This window comes from Equus quagga, chromosome 16, assembly GCF_021613505.1.
Source record: "Equus quagga isolate Etosha38 chromosome 16, UCLA_HA_Equagga_1.0, whole genome shotgun sequence".
In the NCBI taxonomy this organism is placed as follows: Eukaryota; Metazoa; Chordata; class Mammalia; order Perissodactyla; family Equidae; genus Equus; species Equus quagga.
In genome coordinates, this window is record NC_060282.1 from 22729671 (window position 1) to 22751934 (window position 22264).

The window sequence follows — 22264 nt, forward strand, 5'->3', positions numbered from 1 at the left end:
ATGGTTGTTATTATTTTTAACTCATCATATGATCATTCGTTCCTGAGAATAGGGAGGAGTAAATAGGCTCCCAACATACACAACATACTCCCACCCCCTCCAACCCCCACCCCAGGCAACTCTGGGGCTTTCGGCGCTGTGGGGCTGCTTGGGGATGGCGGGCTGTCATCAGTTGGCTTGGGAATTACCCAGTACAGCATCCAAGAGCTTCTGGCACTTCCAGAAGAGTATTTTCCTGGCCAATTCCTGCCTACACACTTTCACTGGGTCTGCATCTGGCAGCTTGACAATAGCCTGATATTTACATGTGGGATCACCTCACCCTGCAAATGCAAGGGCTGCTATCGTCAAGGGAGGCATACCCAGCAGTCTGATCTGTCTGATCCTGTTACCGAGGTGGGCAGCCCCTATGTCACAATCATGTAAGCACCCTTCTTATAAAACAGGACTGAGAAAAGGATTTGACAGACTCTGGTGTCCTGTGGATCCTAGTATTTCCTAGACCCTATAATGATAACACTAAGAAAAATAATGAGTATAATAGTTAACATTGATTGAGGCCATACCATACCCCAAGCCCCATGCTAACCACTTTATATGCATTATCCAGTAGCCTAGAGGATATTGTTAAAATATAGGATCATGTCACCCCATTCTGACACTCTTTAATAGCTTCCTGTATCACTCAAAATAAAAGCTGAAGTCCTTGTTATGAGCATCAAAGGACCTGCATCGCCCCCCAGCAGCCCTCCCACCCACTCTGCTGTACCCCACATGAATTCATCTCTTACTCTACTCCAGCCACACTGGACCTCCTCACTCTTCCTCAAACACTCCAGCCACCCTGCTGCCTCAGGACCTTTGCGTATGCTTCCCTCTATGCTTGGGATGTTTTTGACAATATCTCTATCTACACACCCACTTTCTTCGAGTCTTTACTCAAAAGTCGCCTTTTCAGTGAGGTCTTCTCTGTACCAACAAGTTACTTCACATCTTCCTTTCCTGGTTTATTTTTTCTTTGTATCATTTAATGTGATGTATGTGCTTAATCTATCTGGTGTACTGTCTGTGTCCTGCATTAGAATGTAACCTCCCTGAGGGAAAGAGTTTGTCTGTTTTTGTTGCAGCTGCACTTGAAAGAGTATGTGGCATATAGTAGGTGTTCAATAAATATTTGTGCGTAAATGAATAAACTCACTCAACTCTCCATCAGCCCTAGGAAGAGGGAGCTTTTTCCCCCCCTCCATTTTTCAGGAAAGACAACTTGAACTTTGAGGGTTAAGCAGTCAGACCAGGAAGCAGTGGCACTGGGATTTCAGCCTCTGCTCTTAGCCACCGTTCTGTACCTCTCTGAGGGAGTTGTGAGAAATCAAAATCCTCTGTGGGCACCTAATGAGGTTTAACCTCCACAACCAAACATCAGTACTATGCAGGCTGGCCCCAACCTAACTTTCCAGACATAGTGCCGCCCTCAGTCATCACACCCTGTCCTTTAGCCAAATAGACCATGATGTTGCCTCTTCTGTGATTTTGCTTACATTGTTTTCATCCTCTTCAAATCCTCTCTGTACTCCTTGGCTCAAGTCAAATGCCACAGCTCCATGAAGCCCTCTGATGATCCTTACTTCTGTTGTTCGTGATAGTTGCACATAATGATCATCTCCTTTCTTTGATTCTTAAGGCCGAGGCCATGGCTGTTTGCTCTTTCTTTTCCACAATGCCATGTGGTGACTCTCTACTCAAAGAATCTGTCTAATGAACACGCAGATGCCTCTTGACACAATGGAGTGACGTATATCTGAGTGGGGGTACATCATACTGTGGACATCCTAATAATCAATGAAAACAGAGTTTGATGCTGAACACGAAGCTGCATTTAGGAAAGAGAAGGATTAAGTGGCACAGTGGTTACGTATAAACTGCCAATCCACTTAATCAGCACAATTTAGAAAATCAATCAAACCAGGTGTTTGGTTATTTGACATTTGTAGACAACATGACAAGTAGATTGAATTTCCTCTGCTTTATATGGTGGGTTTTGCTGTTATATAAAATGTCCTTAGACATTTAAGCTATTCTACAGACATTAATCTGTTATTTCTTTCAGAAATAATAGTCACCTAACAGTTCGGCGTGGGGAATGGGAAACAGCAGAAAGGGAGGACATATTTAAAACAGATACGCATCTAATAATATCTCACATGATGGTAAATAAGAACGTACTTTAAAGATATGGGTATAGCTTTGTTTTGCACGTGGCAACAGAATTTAGAGTATTGAGTAAGAAGAGGGGATGGGAGGCTCATGGTCCCTGATGGCTCCCTTTGTAACTTTGGGCAATTGACTCTTTGGGTGAGCTTTGTGGTCTCAATAAGCAAATGCGGACACTAACATCCATACCCCAGTGGGTAGCTTTAAAAAAATATAAGAAATTTTAAAGTAAAATGCTTAACAATATATGTAATATGTATGAAAACATTTTAAGTTTTTAGCATCAAAAATACCATAAGAATCTGGGCGGCCTGTTGGCGAAGTGGTTAAGTTCACATGTTCCACTTCAGTGGCCTGGGGTTTGCCGGTTCGGATCCCAGGTGCAGACCTATGCATAGCTTGTCAAGCCATGCTGTGGCAGGTGTCCCACATGTAGAGTAGAGGAAGATGGGCACAGATGTTAGCTCAAGGCTAATCTTCCTCAAAAAAAACATACCATAAAAATCCAAATGTAGTTTTTTCCCCTCTGAGTTATTGCTCACCACCTTTAATTAATTAAATTAATTAATTTAATTACCTGTCTCTTTGATTCCATCCCCTGCTCCTGAGTTGTTCCCTCTTCTCCAGTGCCTTCTAATCTTTTGCCTGTTGCCTCCTTGCTTTTCCCTAAAAGCCCAAACCACAGACTAGTGAGGATGGAGGAAGAGGATGAGGTGCTGGTTGAGCTGGAAGGTGGGCAGCCCAGTAAGACTTAGGCTTCCAGAGCAGACAACCACAGATCCTGCCTAGACAAAACATGACATCAGTGATAAGAGCTTTTATGAAATGCCTTACTCTTTGTATTGCCACGACTATTTTTTGAAACCATATTGTGTAGTAAATCAAAATATGCATTTAAAAATGTCTTAGCAAAAGTCTTGTACTTTGGGCAGGGAATCCTGGTGACCAGTCATTTTCAATCTTGAAACATCTTTGAATAAGGCTGAGGGTCTTAATTAAGTGAATGTAGTTTTGTCTTAGGCATAAATACTGACATACCATTAGTAGACTTTTAAATTGCTTTTCCTTAGCTCTGGGCATAATGATAGCTTTAGCATCTGTCTCTGAAGTTAGATCCATACCTGGGTCTCCATGCTATCATCTTTGTGGACTTTTAATAGAAGTCCACGAAGAAAAGTATCTATTGACAAATTGATTTTTGAAATACTGGGTGAAACTCAGTGAAACAGGATTTTGTTTTGTTTTGTTTTTCTGCAAGACTTCTGTGAGCCGTTAGTGTGCTATGCTAGACATTGTGAATCTTGGATGGGAGAATATAACCTGTAATACTCCCCAAAGTTATTTGACCATGGAATCCCCACTCCCCTTTTTTCCAAAGACATCTGTAAGACTAGTTTTCTTGGAACACATTTTGGAGAATGCTGGTGAGGCGTAGTTATTAATGTGATGATTCCTATGTGAGAAACATGAGCATTCAACACAACTCTTGTAGGGGGCTCATCCACGAACAAGAACTCAAAGGCGGCCAAGATCCTCAGGGGTCGGATTGGGAATGTGAGCCAAGAGAGAACTGAGTGAAGCGATCCTGAGATTCCTTACAACAAAAGAGAGAAGACAGGACATCAGCTTCAATTTGTTAATTGACTCATAATTAAAATGGAGTTAATTATAATGATTGTGGAGCCAGAGAGGTTTGATCATGAGGAAAAGAAGACATTTACGCTGTTTTTACGCTATCAGGATGAAATGAAACCTTTTGATTCTCATCTTTCTTGCAGAAATTAACTACCACTCACTTTCCATTCATATTCTGTGAGATGACAGCTCTAGGATATGCAACTTCAGTGTCTACTTATGTACTTTGCTATTGAGACAGATGCCATATGGGCATCTTTTTTGTGTGTCTCCAGTTGCTAGTCGTCAGAGTGACTGGTCAGGGCGACTGTTCTGAGTGGCTGCCAGCAGAGCCATGACAACTCAGTAGGACTGGAACATGAACTCTGATCTGCAGCCCCTCCATCCCTAAACCAGCAATTTCATATCTTTCAATTCCCTATAAATAACTGAACTAACTACTTAAATGGTCCTTTTGAAAATAGGTTCATTTATTGGCTTAATGGCTTAGGATGCATTCTTTGCAAATTCAGCCCTGAGGGCCCAATCAGAAGATGAAATATGTCTGGCTTGGCCACTGCAGGAATTGATTAAAAGAGGCTCTTGCCTGCTCCGTGATCCTCTGCCTAACAGAAATTAAAATGCAAACAAGATGTTGTCCTCAGCTTAGAGATTTCAACTGAGGAATTTTCCTCCCACTAAGGTAGAGGTGACTGAGGCCAATTCAAAAGGAGAACCTTAGTTTAAAAAACAAAAAGAATAAAGGTTTCTCAAAAATGTGTTATTTTGAAACAGACCTATGTGCTTCCAAGTATGTTGACTTTGCAGGAGTTAGAATGACAATTATGTGATGCAGACTGCCCAGGCAAACTTGGGCAAGGCTGCTGTGGGTCCTTCTTTCTCCGCAAAACCTGGGAGTAGGACTGAATTATCTGGAAAGTATCCTGGCCACGAGGACTGTGTGATGGAAACTGTAGGGACTGAGTTTTCTCTTTCCTTGTGGCTCATGCTGGGACCAGAGAAAGGTGGAGCCTCAGGACTCCATCTGGAGCAGGGCTCTGAAGACCCTCACCTGTCTCTTCTGCATCCTATCCCATCTCCCCAGAGCTCTTCTCTGCTTCTCAGTTCAATCTAGTCCACAGTGTTTGAGTGAATCAAGCACAGAGATAGTAAAAGTCAGGACTTTGTGAGTTTCAAGTTACGGAAACCCTACTTAAACCGATTTAAAAAGAACTGCAATGACAAAAACAACAATGATAGAGAGAGAAAGAGATTGATTTTATTGTCACTTGTAAATAAAAAGTACAAGAGTAAGTTTCCTTCAGGCACAGTTATATCCAGGTGCTAAAATGTCTTCAGGAAACTATTTCTTTTCTTTTGCTGTTTTGTTCTCTGGTTTGGCTTCATTTTTAAGCAGGCTCTCTGTTCAAGGGAATAAATTGACCACCAGTAGCTCAAGGCTTATATTCCATCAGTTTAGCAACTTTAGTGGAATGGGAATGCTTCTTCCTTGTTAAGTCCCAAGATTCATTTAACATTCCTCAACAAGTGGCGGGAGACAGCAGTGGGCAAAACAAATGAAGTCTCTGCTCTTTCTGGTTGCACCTCCCTGGAGTAACTTGGGTTGAGAGTGTATCCCTGAATCAGTTGCTTTGTTCCAGGGACTGGGGAATGCTCTGTAGCCACGCATAAGGCTGGATGACTCCTACTGCCATCCAGCAAAGCTGATATTTTGGAGGAGAGCTCTTCCTTGCCCCCAATATCTCACTATCTAAATGACACTTTCTATTTCTCTCCTCATCATACAGCTAGAACTTCATGGGGCCACCTAACCGTGCTCTCCAGCTTAGGCAATAATGATGATAATGAGAGCAAATGGTTATTGAATGGCGTCACATACATGACTCATGTAATCCTCACCACAATCCATAGATTACATACTAGTTATGATGTCCATTTTAAGGAGGAATAAGCTGAGGTACGGAGAGGTAGGGAATGTTGCCAGAGTACCCAGGCTGTAGGGAACTGTGAGCTTGGTACTTATTGAGGATAACCTGGCAGTTATTACTCCTTCCCCCGCCCCCCTCGCCCCATTTGATTCCTTTCCCAAAGCAAGGGGAGACAGTGACCTAGAGAGAGTTCAGGGGAAAGAGAAGTTTGTCCCTTCTAAGGAGCAACCCCACTAGGTGTATTTCACCTCATGTAATAGGTATGTTTGTTGAATATGTCTGCAAATCTCCCTTCTACAAATCAATTCCTCTTTTGCCTTTACAGTCTTTAAAACACCCAATGAATATCGTAGACTCTTTCACTATAATGGAATTTTCTTGAATGAAAGATGACTTAAAATAATTGGACACTGGTTGGGGCTTAGGAATCTTTATGAGATGGTGGTTTTTTCCTTCAATGAGTGCTTGTTAAAATGGGTTCTCACCTATAAGCCATCTAGCTCACCCTAATTGAGAAGTTGACTCCATCTTTTATCACTACTGTGCTTATGTTCTTATAGAATCAGCTGCTCTCTAATTTACTTGAAAGGAATAATATTTGCACTATTTTTTTGTGGATTTTTAAAATCGTTTTCCTCAGCTAGGAAACATGCTCGTTTCTTCCTAGCCTATCTGTAAAGGTCACTTCTATTCTTGTGATGCTTTTATTAGGATGAACTTGAACTAAAGATCTACTAAAAATGTAATGCTTTAGGTTTTGTGAACCCAGGTGACAACATTGTCTTGAAGTGGCCAATTACCGAGCCTCTCTCCTAGTTAACAATGGAAAAATGAAAGGAAGTAGATTGTTGGATAGCCACTGGCTTTGACCTATTCTTTGACATATTGATTCGACCAACTGATTTTGATATGTTATTGATACAACAGACCATTTGGATGTTCAATAAACCAATCGCCAAATGTAAAGTTCTGACCCAAATGACTAATCATCTTGTAATAGATACATTAAAATAATTTTGTCCTTCCTAAGACTTTTAGAGGAGGCAGACAAAAGGTTTGCAGGAAGAACTTATGTTTGTCAATTGATTAGAAAAATGGAGGATACATCCACTCTTCCTTTAAAAGAGTTGATGTTTCTCGAAGCTTTGGAAACATAAGACAAAATGCCCTTGACCATCAGGTCGTCAATTTCAGAGGCTGTCATTTTCTAGGTAGTTAGAATTCAAGATTTGTTATGTTTGACGATCATTTGTGGCTTCCTTCTGAGTAGAATAGGTTTTCAAATCACAAACCACCAGGCAAGCATCAAACTGAATGTGAAAATCAATGACCCATTGTAGTTACAAGCATGTAGATGGCCACGCCACGGTGAGTAGACCATTGCAGCAAAGGACATGCTTGAAGAAGAGGAGATAGGGCGGCTCTGTTTACCCACTTCTTCTGTCTGCCTTCTGTTCCTACCACCCTGATCTGCCATTGAAATGTGTCAGTGAATTTAAGTCAAGTAATAATCTGTGACTAATCTATATGAAGCTTCTAAGCCATTTCTTCCACTTCAATTTAGCAGAGGCTTCTGCCTTCAACAGCTTCCCTCCCTTCACAGAGATTCCTCTTGCCATCTTTATTTACATAGAGCATGCCTTACGTCGTCATCCCTCTGACAGCTTCCTGTAACCTTGAAGCTCTGTTGGCAAGAAAACTGAATGCTGTTCTTTAAGATTTTCCACTGGAAGCCTTTTGGCTGTACAATAGGAAAACCCAAATTTCTTTTGTTATCTGCAATGACACCTACTACTTCTGCAAACATTCTCTATTTGCGGGCGCTGTGGTAGCATTTTTGAACCTTGTCTGGTAAGATTCTCTGGAGGTATCTGTGAGGTAGACGTCTTTACTCCCATTTTATGGATAAGGAGGCAGAGCTTCAGACAAATTAAGTAACGTGTCCAAAGTGATTTAAGACCAGGTCTGTTCTCTCAACCACCGCACAAAAAATTAAATTAGAGACTAGCAATTTTCATACAGAGCTCAATGTCTCTCTCAGAAGAAGACAGGAAAATCCCTCTTGATGGGATTGCCTTTTTATTTATTTGTTTTTCAAATAAGATTTTTATTTTAGAATAGTTTCGGATTTAAAGAAAATTTGCAAAGATAGTATAGAGAGTTCTCATATACCCTGAACCCAGTTTCTCCCACTGTTAATCTCTTACATTAGTATGACACATTTGTCACAAATAATGAACAACCTTATTCTTCACTAAATTTCCGTAATTTATTTGTATTTCTTTAGTTTTTCCCTAATGTCTTTTTTCTGTCTCGGGATTCCCTCCAGAATACCACGTTTCATTTAGTTATTGTGTCTCCTTAGGCGCTTGTGGACTTTTACAGCTTCTCAGACTTTGCTTGTTTTCGATGACCTTGACAGTTTTGAGGAGTACTGCTCAGATGCTTTATAGAATGTCCCTTCATATGGATTTGTCTGGTGGGTTTCTCTGGGATCTCTTAAACAAATGCATGATAGCTTCACCAGGAAAATTTCTTGAGTAAACTTTATACTGTTAAAGCTTAGGCACACAGATGAGGGCAGAAATTCTTCTTTGCTACTCCAGGGTCAGTTGTAAATGAGCAGTTTAGGAAAAGCGTACATATGCACAGCAAGGACAGCTACAGTCTTTTGGGTAAGTGAATGGAAGGACACATTTCATAAGAAATTCTTCACCCAAGAAATATCATACCCCTCCTCCCGGTATTTACAAGAAAGTTAGAAATTTACAGAATAATAAGGTGGGTGAAACCATGATTTCAGTTAATGATAAAATTGTCATTGTAAATGGCATGTTCATGGCCAAGAAAAACAGATGTCCGTATAACAATTTGGAGCCATCCAGTGTAAAAAGTAATTTGTAGATAATCTCCTAAGCAGATATAGTATCAAAATGTATTCATTGTCAATTAGATGTACATCCAGGCTGTATGTCTAATTGACCAGTTAATTTCCAGGCTGTCTCAACAGCTACTAAACATGGTTTAAAATGGAGCCCTTGGTATTGCCCCTCAGAATGACCTAATGTTGATAAACAGAAGAACAGATTCGTCTGCTTGTTGAAGGAACAGAGAGTTCACAGTGCTGTGTTCTGTATGCAAAATCAGGTGCCTCATCAAGCTGTTGTTGACTCAGTCTGAATGGTGATATAATGGCGTAATGATGTATCATCTCCATTTGAAGGGCTGGCAACTAAAACTATTATTAGAAAAAAAAGACATCTTTCACCAAGATTGGAGACATGGATATGAGACCCAAATATCCAATTGTTTCAGAGAAAAAACCCTTATCAGTGAAGTTTTTTATGATGATGGTTCTATAAAACACACCTGATTTTGGCCAGTTGAGTGGGTGACAAGGTCCCTCTCTATCTTTCTTCCCCAGCTCAAGGATTCCAGAAAATTCTGTCTCAACTCTTGGTATCCAGGGAAAACTCCTCTCAACTTCATCATTGAACCATGCCCATTGTCTCCCACTTTGATAAGTGCAAATAAAAATAACTATTCCAATTTCTTTTTGAAAGAGGAAAGAATATTCATTAGAGTAAGTAGACAAGATTTATTACAACAGGAATATGATACTGGTAAGCAGCAGTCAAGGTGATTTTTCTAAACACACTGCTGACAGCCATGGGCTTCTGGGTGCATTTTTCTGCCACGTCTCCTCAGTTATCCTTGGTTCCAGGTGTATCCGTTATCCTGGAAGGCAGCCAGAGAAGGAATCGGAAGAGGTGGGGGTCTCTGATGGTCGAGCAACATGAGGGCTTTATCTTCAACAAAGGGCTTTCAATTTTCTTTATGAGACTTGGTTTTTGAAGCCCCTCACCGTCTGGAAGCCTGCACTGCATCAGAAGTTGGAAGCAGCCTGTTATTGATTGCAGCTGCGTCCTTGTTTGGCAGAAGAAGGTGTAGAAAGCAAATGCAGTCCCATTTGGCAAGGACAAGTTCCAGGTGAGCAACAATCAGGAAAGATGCCTGGAGGCAAGGTTACAAGCCATGAGACAGAACTGACAGTCCCAGGATAGATATTAAGTACCTTGTCTTTCAAAGCGAACTTCCCTCTGAGAAGTGCTGGGGACCAAAACCAGCTTCCTGCAGACCCAGGTACTCTTTACTTATTAGGACCTAGGGCAAATGTGTGCATTCATGGAGTGGGGGAGGGTGTGTGTGTGTGTACATGTATTGCAAGGCCTTAATGAGCTTGCCTAACCACACAGACTTGAGTTTGAGGGGCTCAATGTCTCACTTGATATAGAGAAAACAAACATTAATGTGTTTGTGCTCCTCCAGCCGCCTCCACATCTGAACTGGGCCTATAGAATGATATTTGGAGATTAACCTTGGAAGTGTTAGCTACTCACAAAACCCCTAAAATTCCCTGATGTGACGATCTGCCCTTTTGCTGAGGACAAATATGAATTTTCTCCTGCAGGGTTTGAGTTCTTTATCTGCTGAGTGAACTTAACAGCCAACCCAGCAAGCACATCACAGAGGAGTTTTGTTGTAGAAGAAGAGCAGCTCTTCAGGTGGAAGAATGACCTGATTTCTTTGTTAAAAACAAAAGTTCTGAAATTTGTGCCATTTGCTGGACTGGCAATAACAATGTAAAGAAAGTCGAAAGGACTTCGGGTTAAATGTGGAAGATGACATATAGGTGTATATCTTCTTTCCTTGAAATGTCACTGAAACTGAGTAAGGGGATTTATAAAGCGGAAATGTGTAAGAACCAAGAGAACAAGAGAAGAGGCAATAGGAAACAAAGGTTGGGAACAGATTTTTGGAAGATGGGCAGTGGATTAAGGAGTAGAACTGACTAAGCTCAGCAGAGGAAGTCACAACCCAAGTGCCCAAGAAGCAGACACTGCAGGATTTACTCACCTAGGATCCTAGGAAGTGAGACAGAGGCACAGGACTAAAACCAGGCAGATTGATAGAAAATCTTGTACTGTGCTTCTGGGTTCCCAGGTCCTTTTCCCAATCCCTTACAGCCAGGTGTTTTCTCCCCTGCCTGCCCCTGCCACACACACACACACACACACACACACATACATGGTTATTCTTTAGAGAAACTTAACCACAGGAGTAGAACTAAGCAAAACAGAATTGAACCACAAAATTGAATTAAGTATAGCAGAAAAAGTGGATGATGGTGAGGTTGAAAATGGGGGAGGGGCAGCTAAGTAAAAGCCGGCAGAACTGAGGAAGCTTCAGCTGCCTTGCCCTCCCTAGTCCTAGGATCTCCACAGACAAGCACACAACCACAAGTAAGAGATGCAAGGATTCGTCATAAAGAAACTGGACAGCTCCAGAGAAAAGACTTACAGGTAGTGAGCTGTAGAGACCCTGTAATGAAAAAGTCAACTTCCGGCTCAGTCGCCCTGTGGTAAAGCCTGCCGGTCAACAAGCCCCACCCACTCACACAAAATTGCATTTTTAGTACCTTATCCATATGTCTCCTGACATTTGAGGAAAACCTGCAACATGAGACTGAGTCAAAAATCATAAACAGAAAAGGAACTGAGAAGAGAGTGATGTGAGTAGGAAATGCAAGGAGCTGAGGAAAACATGCACGCACGCACATGCATACACTCACGTGTTTACCTCAGGGAGATACAAAGATATATTGCTTCGCTTCATTGGGAACAGGAACAATCTAAAATATGGAAGAGGTTTTGGAAATAAAAAATGACTGCTAAAATTAAAAATTCAAGTCAAAATTTTGAAAATGAAGTTGAGGAGACACTCTAAGAGACAGAACGAAAAGACAATGAGAAGAAAGTTCAAGAAAAAATATAAGAAAATTAGAAATCCAATATAACATTTTAAAAAATTCAACACAGAAATTTTGGAAGAAAAGAGAGAAAGTAGAAGGGGTCAAATTGTTGAAGAAATTATGCAAAAGTTTGCCCAGAACTAAATGACATGAGTTTCCAGATAGAAACGGTTCATGGAATGCCCAACACAATGAATAAAAGAAAACCCACACCAAATATATTATGATAAAATTTCAGATAGTAGGGATACAGAGAAGATGCTAAAATCAGAATGGAACTGGGTTTCCTCAGAGAAACACCAGAAACCAGCCTACAAGATAAAAGGATGTCATAAAACTTCTGAGGAAACATGTCTTCAACTTCAAAGTGGCCAGATCTTGTCAGATCTTGATCAAGTGGGAGAGTAGGAGTAAAAACATTTTTCAGATATGCAAGGACTTAAAAATCTTACCTCACAGGCCCAATTCCTGGCAAAAGTACTGGAAGATGTACTCTTACTAAACAAGATAGTAAACGAAGAAAGCACAAGACGTGAATCCAAGAAACAGGCCGTTAAGTGTAAAGAGGAGATGAAGGGAAGTGCTGGAACAGCTAGAGAGCTGGTCGAAAAGGCAGCTGCCCAGATTTGAGCAGGAATATAAAGGCTTCAGGAAACAGTTGGAGCTGATAGGTTATTGAAGGCATTTAACCATGTGGAGAATAGTGTGTGTGTGTGTGTGTGTGTGTGTGTGTGTGTGTATCGGGGGTGGGGTGTTAGCATAGATCTGCCAGAACCTTAGGGAAGAGTTAGTGATTGACGCATAAGAAAAGTAGTCAAATGAAAAAGATGAGACAACTATAAAATCCAGGAAAAATTAAAAATTATATAAAAAAGGAAACTGCTCAGCAGAGAACAATATTCATAAAAGACAAACATAGAATATGACTTGACCAAAAAGTGTGGACAGAAATATTTTTAAAGGACAGACATATGGGTGAGACCATGTGTGTCAGTATCTGTGAGTAGGAGACTAACCTTTAGCTACCACAATATAAGTAGTCAATGCCTCAAGCTGATGCATGAAAAAAACTGAATCAGTGCATTATGAAATTATGGAGATATATTCTAGAAGAAACAGCCAAGACAGTCAAAAGTGGTTGCTATTGGGGAAACTGCTATTTTTTTAAATAAAACTTTTACTACTATTTTATTTTTTCAATAATGTTTATTACTTTGATAAAATTAATTAACTTAAAAATAAAGAGCATTGATAAAATTTTTAAAAAGATATCGAATAGGTCTATGCAATTGATGACTGGTTCTTATCCAGAAAATAGAAGTCTGGGATAAATTAAAAAGTGGAATATGCCATATTTAAAAAAAATAAGCACCTGAAGAAAGAGCTTAAAGTATTCAATTATACTTTACTGAATTTTATTGGGGGTGGCAGGATCTGTTGTGACCCTTTCGCATTTGGAAATTCCTGCAGATCTTTGATTATATCCCTATGAATGTCAAAGATTTATTGAACTAAATCCAAACTAACAAAGCAAATAAATTATGAAGAGATTTTTGGCATCAGGAAGAATTCCTTAGTTTATTGAAGCACTTGTGAAGATTCCTTTAAACAACAGCTTCCCCTGGTACATTGAGGTGTTCATAGATATGAACCTCTAGCAAGCGTCTAGAGAAGATCAGAAGAAGCAATACTTAAATCTAAAGAGCTAGGAGTTGCTGCTGCTCCTTGATTTCCGAGGAGATAAGATAAAGCAGCTCAGACGCTGCAGTGTGAGCTAACAGGAAAGGACTTCACCAAAGTGTGACATCTATGCTACTTCTGAGGAGCAGACCCACTGGCAGCTTCATTAAGCGGGGTGCGTATTTGCAACTGTTGAGTGCAGTGACCAAATGCGTGAATGCTTCTCAGCTTGACTTGGAAACTGCTGAGATTAAGAATTTTCTGAACCACTGAAGACACTTTTTAAAGAAAGAAATATCAGTCCCCTTAAATAAAGCTAGAGGTGAATTTATGTCACTTTTGAAAAATTTCTGACCCTCCTTGCTGCAAAAATAACGTAACTGTGAGTGTTGTGTTTACCGTCAGGAAAGCAGCAACATGTACTAAGTCTTGAGGGAGTAAACATAAAGAGTAGGTCATCTTGCAGCCTCGTTAGACAAAGCTCCCTGAGACTAGGTCCCCAGGGCTCTTTGAATGGATGGTGACGCACAGCCCTTCCTCCATCACCTGAGCCTGAAAATTCATCCCCCCAGTTATAAAATGACAGAGCTGGTCAAAGAGCAAGGCTGAGAGCAGGTCCCTCTTGGTGCACTTTCTCATCTTTGTTGACTCCCAGAAAGCTACCACGTCTACCATCAGTACCTCCAACACATCCTAATGCCTACTCAAGGTGTCCCCTCTGAGGTGGGGCCGAGGCATCCGACTTCCTCAGAGTGTTTGGGGAAAAGGAAGAACGAGGAAATGGAAGCAGCAGCCTCTTTTGTTGACATTCCAGAACAGAAGGACATTTCAGTCTCCAAGGCATCTCACCAGGGAGAGAAGATTCCAGTGCAACAGGAGGGAGGCCAGCAATGTTCTGGAACAGATTTAGATTTATGCAGAGCCAGTGAGAAACAGCTGCTGCCTCCATCAGTGCCCAAACGACACACGAGCCCCAGGCAGCAGCTGGGCAGCCCCTTCTTGCGGGGAACCTAGGAAGAGACCTTCCTGCATTTTCTCCTTGTGAACCTGGGCAGCCCCCAACTCCCCTTGCTAATTCCAAAGGCCCTCACAGATGCCAAGGCCAGCAGCCAAAGGTTGCTGAGAAACCAGCAAGAGAGGAGCTCAAATGATCTGGGATGGCGATTCCTTCTCCTTTGACTGCTGGGTATTAAATATAGTAACTACTTCATGGGGTTGTTGTGAGGATTAAAGGAGTTATTAACTAAATGGAAGATGATTAGAAGAATGAGTGTGAGCCATCATTAGGAGTAGTAGTCATGGCAGTATGTGAAAGATCAACGAGAATGTAAAAGATGAAATTACAGTTTACCTAAGGAGGCAGCTCGGAGCCCAGACTACTTTACATTATCTGATTGAAGTGTCATGGTTCTGAATCAATGAGGACTTCTGTGCAGGCAGAAATGGGTCAACAGAGCCCTGCAAATGAAGAGAGGTTATGGAAATTGAACCCATCAGAAGTTGGATGTTGATTACAGAATTATTGGATCCAGGAGAACAAATGTTATTCATTTATGAATATTTTTGAGACTTTGGTCCAAAGCCGCCTTTTTTTTTTTTTAAATTTTATTTTATCCTTTTTCTCCCCAAAGCCCCCCAGTACATAGCTGTGTATCTTTCATTGTGGGTCCTTCTAGTTGTGGCATGTGGGATGCTGCGTCAGCATGGCCTGACAAGTGGTGCCGTGTCTGCACCTAGGATCCTAACTGGAGAAACCCTGGGCCACCGAAGCAGAGAGTGCGAATTTAACCACTCGGCCACGGGGCCGGCCCCCCAAGCCTTCTTTAATAGTTGAGAATATTGAGGGATCAGGAGGTTAGATCGACTTTTCCTAAGGACACGCTCCCAAGAAAGTAAGAGTCCCTGAGAAAGCCTTTGTCCATTATACCACTCCGTGTCCTCCTGGGAACAAAAGGTGACAGAATGGAAGCCCACTCTTCCTGGGCTTGTGGCTGGTTTTGGGTCTTGCCAATTATATGGATGGGACATGGTCTGCCTCCTTTAGACGAAGGTAGAGCAGCCGAGTCTCAACGAAGTACTTGAGGAGGAGGGCCTGATAGCCTGGACATATGGACCAGGGTGTCCACGTCACATCACAAATGACGATTGTGATGATGATGGTGATAATACAGTGAAGTGGTTCGAATTCTCGCCTTGATATTTATCCTGGTCAAGTTACCTTAACTCTCTATGCCTCGATTTCTTTACACGTCTAACCAGTTTAAGCATGGTGGCTACCTCATAGAATTGTGAGGATTGAAAGACCTAAAGCCTTGACCCAGAGCCAAGGTAACTGCTCAGTAAACGTTGGTTCCTAAGAAGGATTCATATGAGTTTCCGAGAAATGCAAATAGTATTGTCAGAATTGGGATTTGGACACCAGGCTCTCAGACCCCAAAGCCTGCTCGCCAACTATACTATAATGAAGGCAACTGAAGTGCGAAGTGGAACTGAGGCAAAGAGAGATGGGAACAAGGTTGTAGCTCTGTGTTTCAGGTACTGCTCAAATGCTCACATTAGATTTCACACTTGAGAGAGTAAATTAAATTCTAAACTTGGCACTGTGGTTGGAATGAGACACCGAATACGTTGCCAAGCTTCTTGGACCCCTTCTGGACTGCTCCCCTGAATTGCCAGCATTTGCCTGCTCTGTGCACATGGGAACCCAAGGGAGAAACTAAGAATTTGATTGGCCCAGGAGTGTTGGGAAATAGAAAGAGAGAACTGGCCCCTGACCTTTAGCTGTGATGCCTAGGCAGTTACTTAGCATATGAGATACACGGTCTGTTTGGCAAAAGTCTTCTTTTGTCTAGGATAAGTGGGAGTAACCCCTCTGGAAAAAGAGGGCAGCTGTAAAATAGAAGGGAAATCAGGGCTCAGTAACAGCAAGTGCTGCAGAACTAGGGAGCTGAGGAGGTGAAAAAAACTCTCCTGTGCAATTAAGCAATTTACCTCCTAGGAACAGGGGTAGATCCAGAAACTTCTAATATGTGATTCTGGAGATTTGGTGCCTTTCCCACATATGGATGTGCCCCTCCCCATCCATAGCTCAGCATTCATTCATTCAACAAACACTACTACATACGTGCCAAGTGAAGTTCTAGGTCCTGAGGATACAGTAGTGTTTTGTTGTTGTTGCTTGTTTTGCTTTGCTTTTTTTTTTCTTGCAGGAGAAGATTCACCCTAAGCTGACATTTGTTGCCAATCTTCCTCCTTTTTTCTTCCTTTTTCCCCCTCAAAGTCCCAGTATATAGTTGTGTATAGTTGTAAGTTCTTCTGCTTCTTCTATGTGAGCCACTGCCACAGCATGGCTACTGATAGACAAGTGGTGTAGTTCCACAACTGGGAAGTGAACCCAGGCCACTGAAGTGGAGTGTGCCAAACTTTAACTGCTAAGCCATCAGAGCTGACTTTGCTTTGTTTTTTAATGTAGACAAAGCTCATGGATCTTACATTGTAGAGGGAGACAAGTAAAGAAATATAAAATAAACAAGTAAAGAAATATAAAATAAAATGCTGGGCTATTGCGTGGAGAAAAAATAAGCAGAGTAAGAAACAGAAAATGTGTGGAGATAGCTATTACGAACTGGGCTGGCAGGGAAGGGCTTTCCGATGGACTGCATTTGATCAGAGAGTGATGGGAATGAGTGAGTGGATACCTGGGGAAAGAGAATTCCAGGCAGAGGGGGCAAGTGCAAGAACCCTGAGGCAGACACATGAGGGATGTGGCTGGGGAATGGGGTTGTCAGAGCAGAGAGAGCAAAAGGGAAAGTGTAGGAGAGAAGGTCAGACAGCAGGAAGCAGAGCATGCAGGACTTTGACGGCAGGAGGCTCGACTTGCATTCTCTCTTCTCATTTACGTTTAATAGTATTATTTCATCCAAGATGAAGGCCAGAATTTTTGGTTCCGAAATGTTCCCAAAGCAACAGTCTGCCAGTGCTGAGAAGGAGGAAATAAAGAGAAGGGTACCTTGCAGGAGAGGTTGTGTGTACATTCCTTCAAATTTTAAGTGAACATGATTCCTACACAATAGGGTCCACTTTAAAGTACAATGGGATGGCTGTCCATCATCCCCTCTGTGCTGTGGGGGATGGAAAAGGAGGAGGGATTGTGACAGACAGAATTCAAAATAAGTAGCGGTTCGTTTGACTAATGGCTGAGAAAATTCATTTAGATGCAGTGAAATAAAAATTAATTTGTGGGGCTGGCCCAGTGGCATAGTGGTTAAGTTTGTGCACTCCGGTTCAGCGGCCTGGGATTCACAGGTTCAGATCCTGGGTGTAGACCTACACATCACTCATCAAGCCATGCTGTGGCAGCATCCTACATATAAAATAGAGGAAGATTGGCACAGATGTTAGCTCAGGGCCAATATTCCTCCTACATGAAAAAAAATAATTTTTGTCCACGTCTGGGCAGTAGAAAAGGGAGGAAGAAGTGGTTGGCCTGGGAAAGCCACACTGGTATTAAAAATTTCCCATAAATGGCCCACAAGGCAGATAATCCACATGTGAGGAGCAGGTGATGGAAATACAGCAGTGAGACAGCAGTTGAGATTAAACACCCTCCAGAGCTTATGAAGTGATTTAAAAAAGAAAACAAATTAGCTTGTGCCTCCTAAAATAGGCATGCATCTAGCAAACTATCAATATAATGATCTTGGGAGGCTACTTGTCGCAGGTGTTAGCCCTTTCCTCTCATTACTCCACTTGTATAAAAATGCTTCCTCTAGATTGTTGATAAGAAACAGCTTTGCCTTCAACATCTCAGAATCCTCCCCATACTGTGCCCTTGATGTGGAGGAACCCCTGGTATTATGACATACTTGGACCTTTGAATCTCTGAGTCACTAATGTGTGCAATCCTAATACATGGATGCTTCTACTGTCATCATTCTCAACCCTGAAATACAGGCACTGCGTTTACAGAGCCAGACTCTGGAATTGGACTGCCGGTAGATCTTGGTGCTGAATGCTGGCTCTCTATTTGCTGATCGAGCTCAGATCTACCTAGATTTCCTCATTCCTAAAGTAAGGGAAAACCACAGGGTACTTGTAAGAGCTCAATGTAAATACACACATACATACACACAGTGGTGCTTGGTACAAAGAGTTCTTTCATCAATGTTAGTCATTCATATTATTAGTGATATCAACTTCAAGTTTTCTTCTTTTCTTTATTTAATTCCTTCCTTCCCCTTTTTTTCCTTCTTGTTTCTTCTTTGTCCTTATCATCATTAATCCTCATCATGTCAATATTATTATTATTATATCCCAAGAATAGGCCATAGACCCTCTTGATTTTGGTAAGTAATATGGAGGCTGGTGAATAGGAGGCAGGTAAGGTCAATGTTAGTACTTTAGAGATGACAGAAAGACTGAATATACCTTTTTATAACCTGTTTCCCAGAAAGGAGATGGATGGAGGCAGGACCCAGGGAGGGGAGGTGATGTGAAAGAGGAGGAAGGAGAGGGAAGATGGGAAAAGAAGAGGGTGAAGAAGAGCCACTGAAAATCCTCAGGAGGACGTACCCCCAGTGTAAAGAACACAAGCAAGAAGTCACTTCCTGGAGTGCTTTGTCATCTTATGATGAGGAGAATTTTCCCTTGATTATAGCCACTACCCTGGGTAACCCTAAACGTAAATGTGTGCTTCAGGAAGGCCTGCTTTTGTATGAATGAGGGCCTTACAGGCCATTGGAAAGCCTGGGAAGGTGTAAAAATGGAGTGGGAAGTGGAGACCAAGAGAAAAATGGAAGCCTTTAGCGAAATGGGATAAAGAGATTGATAGAATATCAGCGAATAGCCTGCAACTTAGGCAGATAAAGAGAATCTTAAATCACATGGGGAAAGTCAGAAAATGCTCCAGCTTTTGGGGAGCAGCCACGTCATCTTCACCATGACAAGTTACCGTGTCTGTCTGGCTGTACGTTTTAAAGTGCTGGATGGCATCCATAAGATTGAAAAATCCTTATTTTGGTTTTCAGGTGACACCAGGGACTGCAGAGAGAGGTTTTCATCTGGAACTGAGGAGATGGATATGAAACCCAGAAAGGAAAAATTGAGCCGTCACCTGGAGATAAAGGAACGCACTCTCTGGCTGGGAGAGGTGTAGGGAGATGGCCCCCCAGGCCGGGAGTCTGATGACTTATCCCACTGAGCTCCGACCAGCTTCATCCACCTCAAGACAAGAGTGTGCATCTTCCCCTCACTCAAAGCCTGTGTCCTGTGACCTGACGCAATGGAAAGAGAGTTTGAATTCTGTCCCATCGAACCGTGTGAACTTGGGCAAATTGCGTATCCCTTCGAGGACTCGGCTTCCTAACCTGAAGAATGGGTGATGGAAGAATGACTTTGGATCAGGTTAGTGTTATTAAACGGCATCCTTTGAAAGCCATTCAAGGACAAAGGTATGAAGGGACAGAAAGGGTGGGAAAAGGTGTGCTCCAGCTCTCCTCCCCACCTCCTCATCCAGAGCAGCTCTCTTTCTTACGTGAAAAAGAGCAGCTCTTTTCTTATGTGTTTGCTGTACACGGCGATACTAGGTCTGAGAAAGGGCTAAGGTTGGAAACTCGCTGGCTTCGGCCATCTCTAGGATTGCTTCTGCCTCTCATTTTTTTCTGTTTCTGTTTCTTGTGAGGTGACATAGAGTATGTTGTGCTGAAGATATGATGTAAGAAGGATCCAGATAGAAGTAAATTGGAAAAGCATGCAAAGAGTGTGCCGAGGATAGAGGGGCTTCAGCCGAGGGGACCCTCAGGTCTTGCTTAGGAAGCAGCAGTGGAAAGTTCTACACCTCACCATTTCCTCCTGCCTCTTTCACATTGATCTCTCTCAAATGCACAGTTAAATCCTTCCTACTTCCAGTTAGGGGCAGAATCCAGTTTGAAGCACCTATTGTTCAGTGTGTTATGTAGTCTGTAATTTAATTTAAAATATATTACCAAAGGCAGTGTGATAAAAATAGTTGCTCTAATTGCCCCAATTGGGATAACACTGCAGGGTTGGTTGCTACAAGCATCCAGCTATCTTTATCTCCAGTTGACACCAGAGGTTCAGATATTAGCATGTTGTTATAAATAGGTTTACATTGGTGAAATAGCTTGTATTCAAAATATGTGGATTCTAGAAATATTGTAAAAATTATAGAAGCCCTCCTTGCCTGGAGCATAGCAATCCAGGGAACCTGGCAGTCTAGTCTTCACAGTGGTGCCCGAAGTTTGATTTTGAAACTGTTCTTTATCTAGTAATTGATTCTGAGATTGCCTGAGTCATCTTCTAAGATTAAACTGAATCTCTGCTTCCAGAACACTGTCACTTTTGGTTTATGCAAAGGCATGGTCACAACAATGAAGAGGGCAAAGATCTGGGACTTCATCCAGTTTGTAGAGCAGGTTGTACCACTGTTTTGTTCCTTTGCTAATAAATGCTCATGAGCAACTGATGTTGGTTTGGGGCTTGTTTCCAGTAGACCTGGAGGAAAGTTTTGGGGGCAGAAACTTATATCTTTGCTACTCAAAATGTGGTGCAGGCAACCAGCAGCATGGGCATCATCTGGGAGTCTGTGAGTAATACAGAATCGGGCCACCCCAGACCCATTGAATCAAAATCAGGATTTTAATAGGATCCCAGGCGATTCATGCCCACGGTAGAATTTGAGAGTTCTGTTACAGACTTCACTTACCTCTAACGTTAGATGTTTATTGATACCAAAAATAATCAATTGTGAAGCATGAGATTGGCTTAGGCCAGTTTGCAACAGAAAGCAAGAAGGAAAATTTCCAAGAACTTTATGCTATGGGCCTTCTGGGAAGAGCTTGGAAGGAAGGGGAAAAGAGAAGCAAGGAAGGAAGTGAAGCTTAGCAGAAGTTGCAAACTCAGACACTCACATGGACAAGGCCAGGATGGGAAACAAGAAACGTGAGAGTAATGGGAACTAGTGTGAACTGGAGAATTCATGCCTCTTTCAAAAACAGCCACCATGACTCAGCTCTGGACTATCGCCACACAGAAATGTGAGCCTCATGTTGTCAGCCCTTCTGACTGTTTCAGAAACCCAGAATATACATTTTAATGAAAAATTCCCTGATTTATATTCGGTGAGGCCCAGTAGACTAAATCTATCAGCTAATAGCAACTGAGCTTACTCAGTCACCAGCTCCTTAAAAGACCCTATGGCAAGTCATTTCTTCTCTCTGTATTTCTATTTATGTATTCCTTTCATGGGTTATTATTAGTGAACCTGTAATTTCCCAAATCCATTAGAATAATAATGATGTGCTTGGGAGACCTGAGCCAAAGTCACTGAGAATACATTGCCGATTTCAGTTGGAGTTGGTATCCTTGGAAAGCTGGCAACCTGCAGCTTTCCGTTGGGGTCTTGATTTTCTGCTGGTGAACCCAAAGGTTTGGAAAACACACTACTTAACCATTCATTGCTATCTAAACAGGTGGCTACTAGAAGCTTTGCAATTTGGTGGTACACAACTTAGTTCAGATTTAGGTCTTTGATTAATACAGTTTCATTTCTCTAGGAGACACAGGGCATTGGGAGTGAGCAGTAGTAGGGGGTGTGAGGGCTCAGAACCCCCAGGTGAATGCAGTGAGCTGCTCCTCTGGGAATGTGTCTCAGAATTGAGTGATTTTCAAGATGCTGTCTAAAGACCACCTGCACTAAAATTACTGGGGCAAAGGGGGTCAATTATATGGTGGAAAATACGTGTTTGGTGGTGAGCATGCTGTAGTGTATACAGATGTCGAATTATAATTTGGTACACCTGAAACCTATGCAATGTTATAAACCAGTGTTACCTCAATAAAAACAAAAGAGCAAAACAAAAAATTGCTTGGAGTGCATTTTTAAGATTCAGAATCCCAGGTGTGATTACACATCTACTAAATAAAAATCCAGGGAGTGAAGTCATGAAAAAGTATTCGCAACAGATACCCAGATCATTTT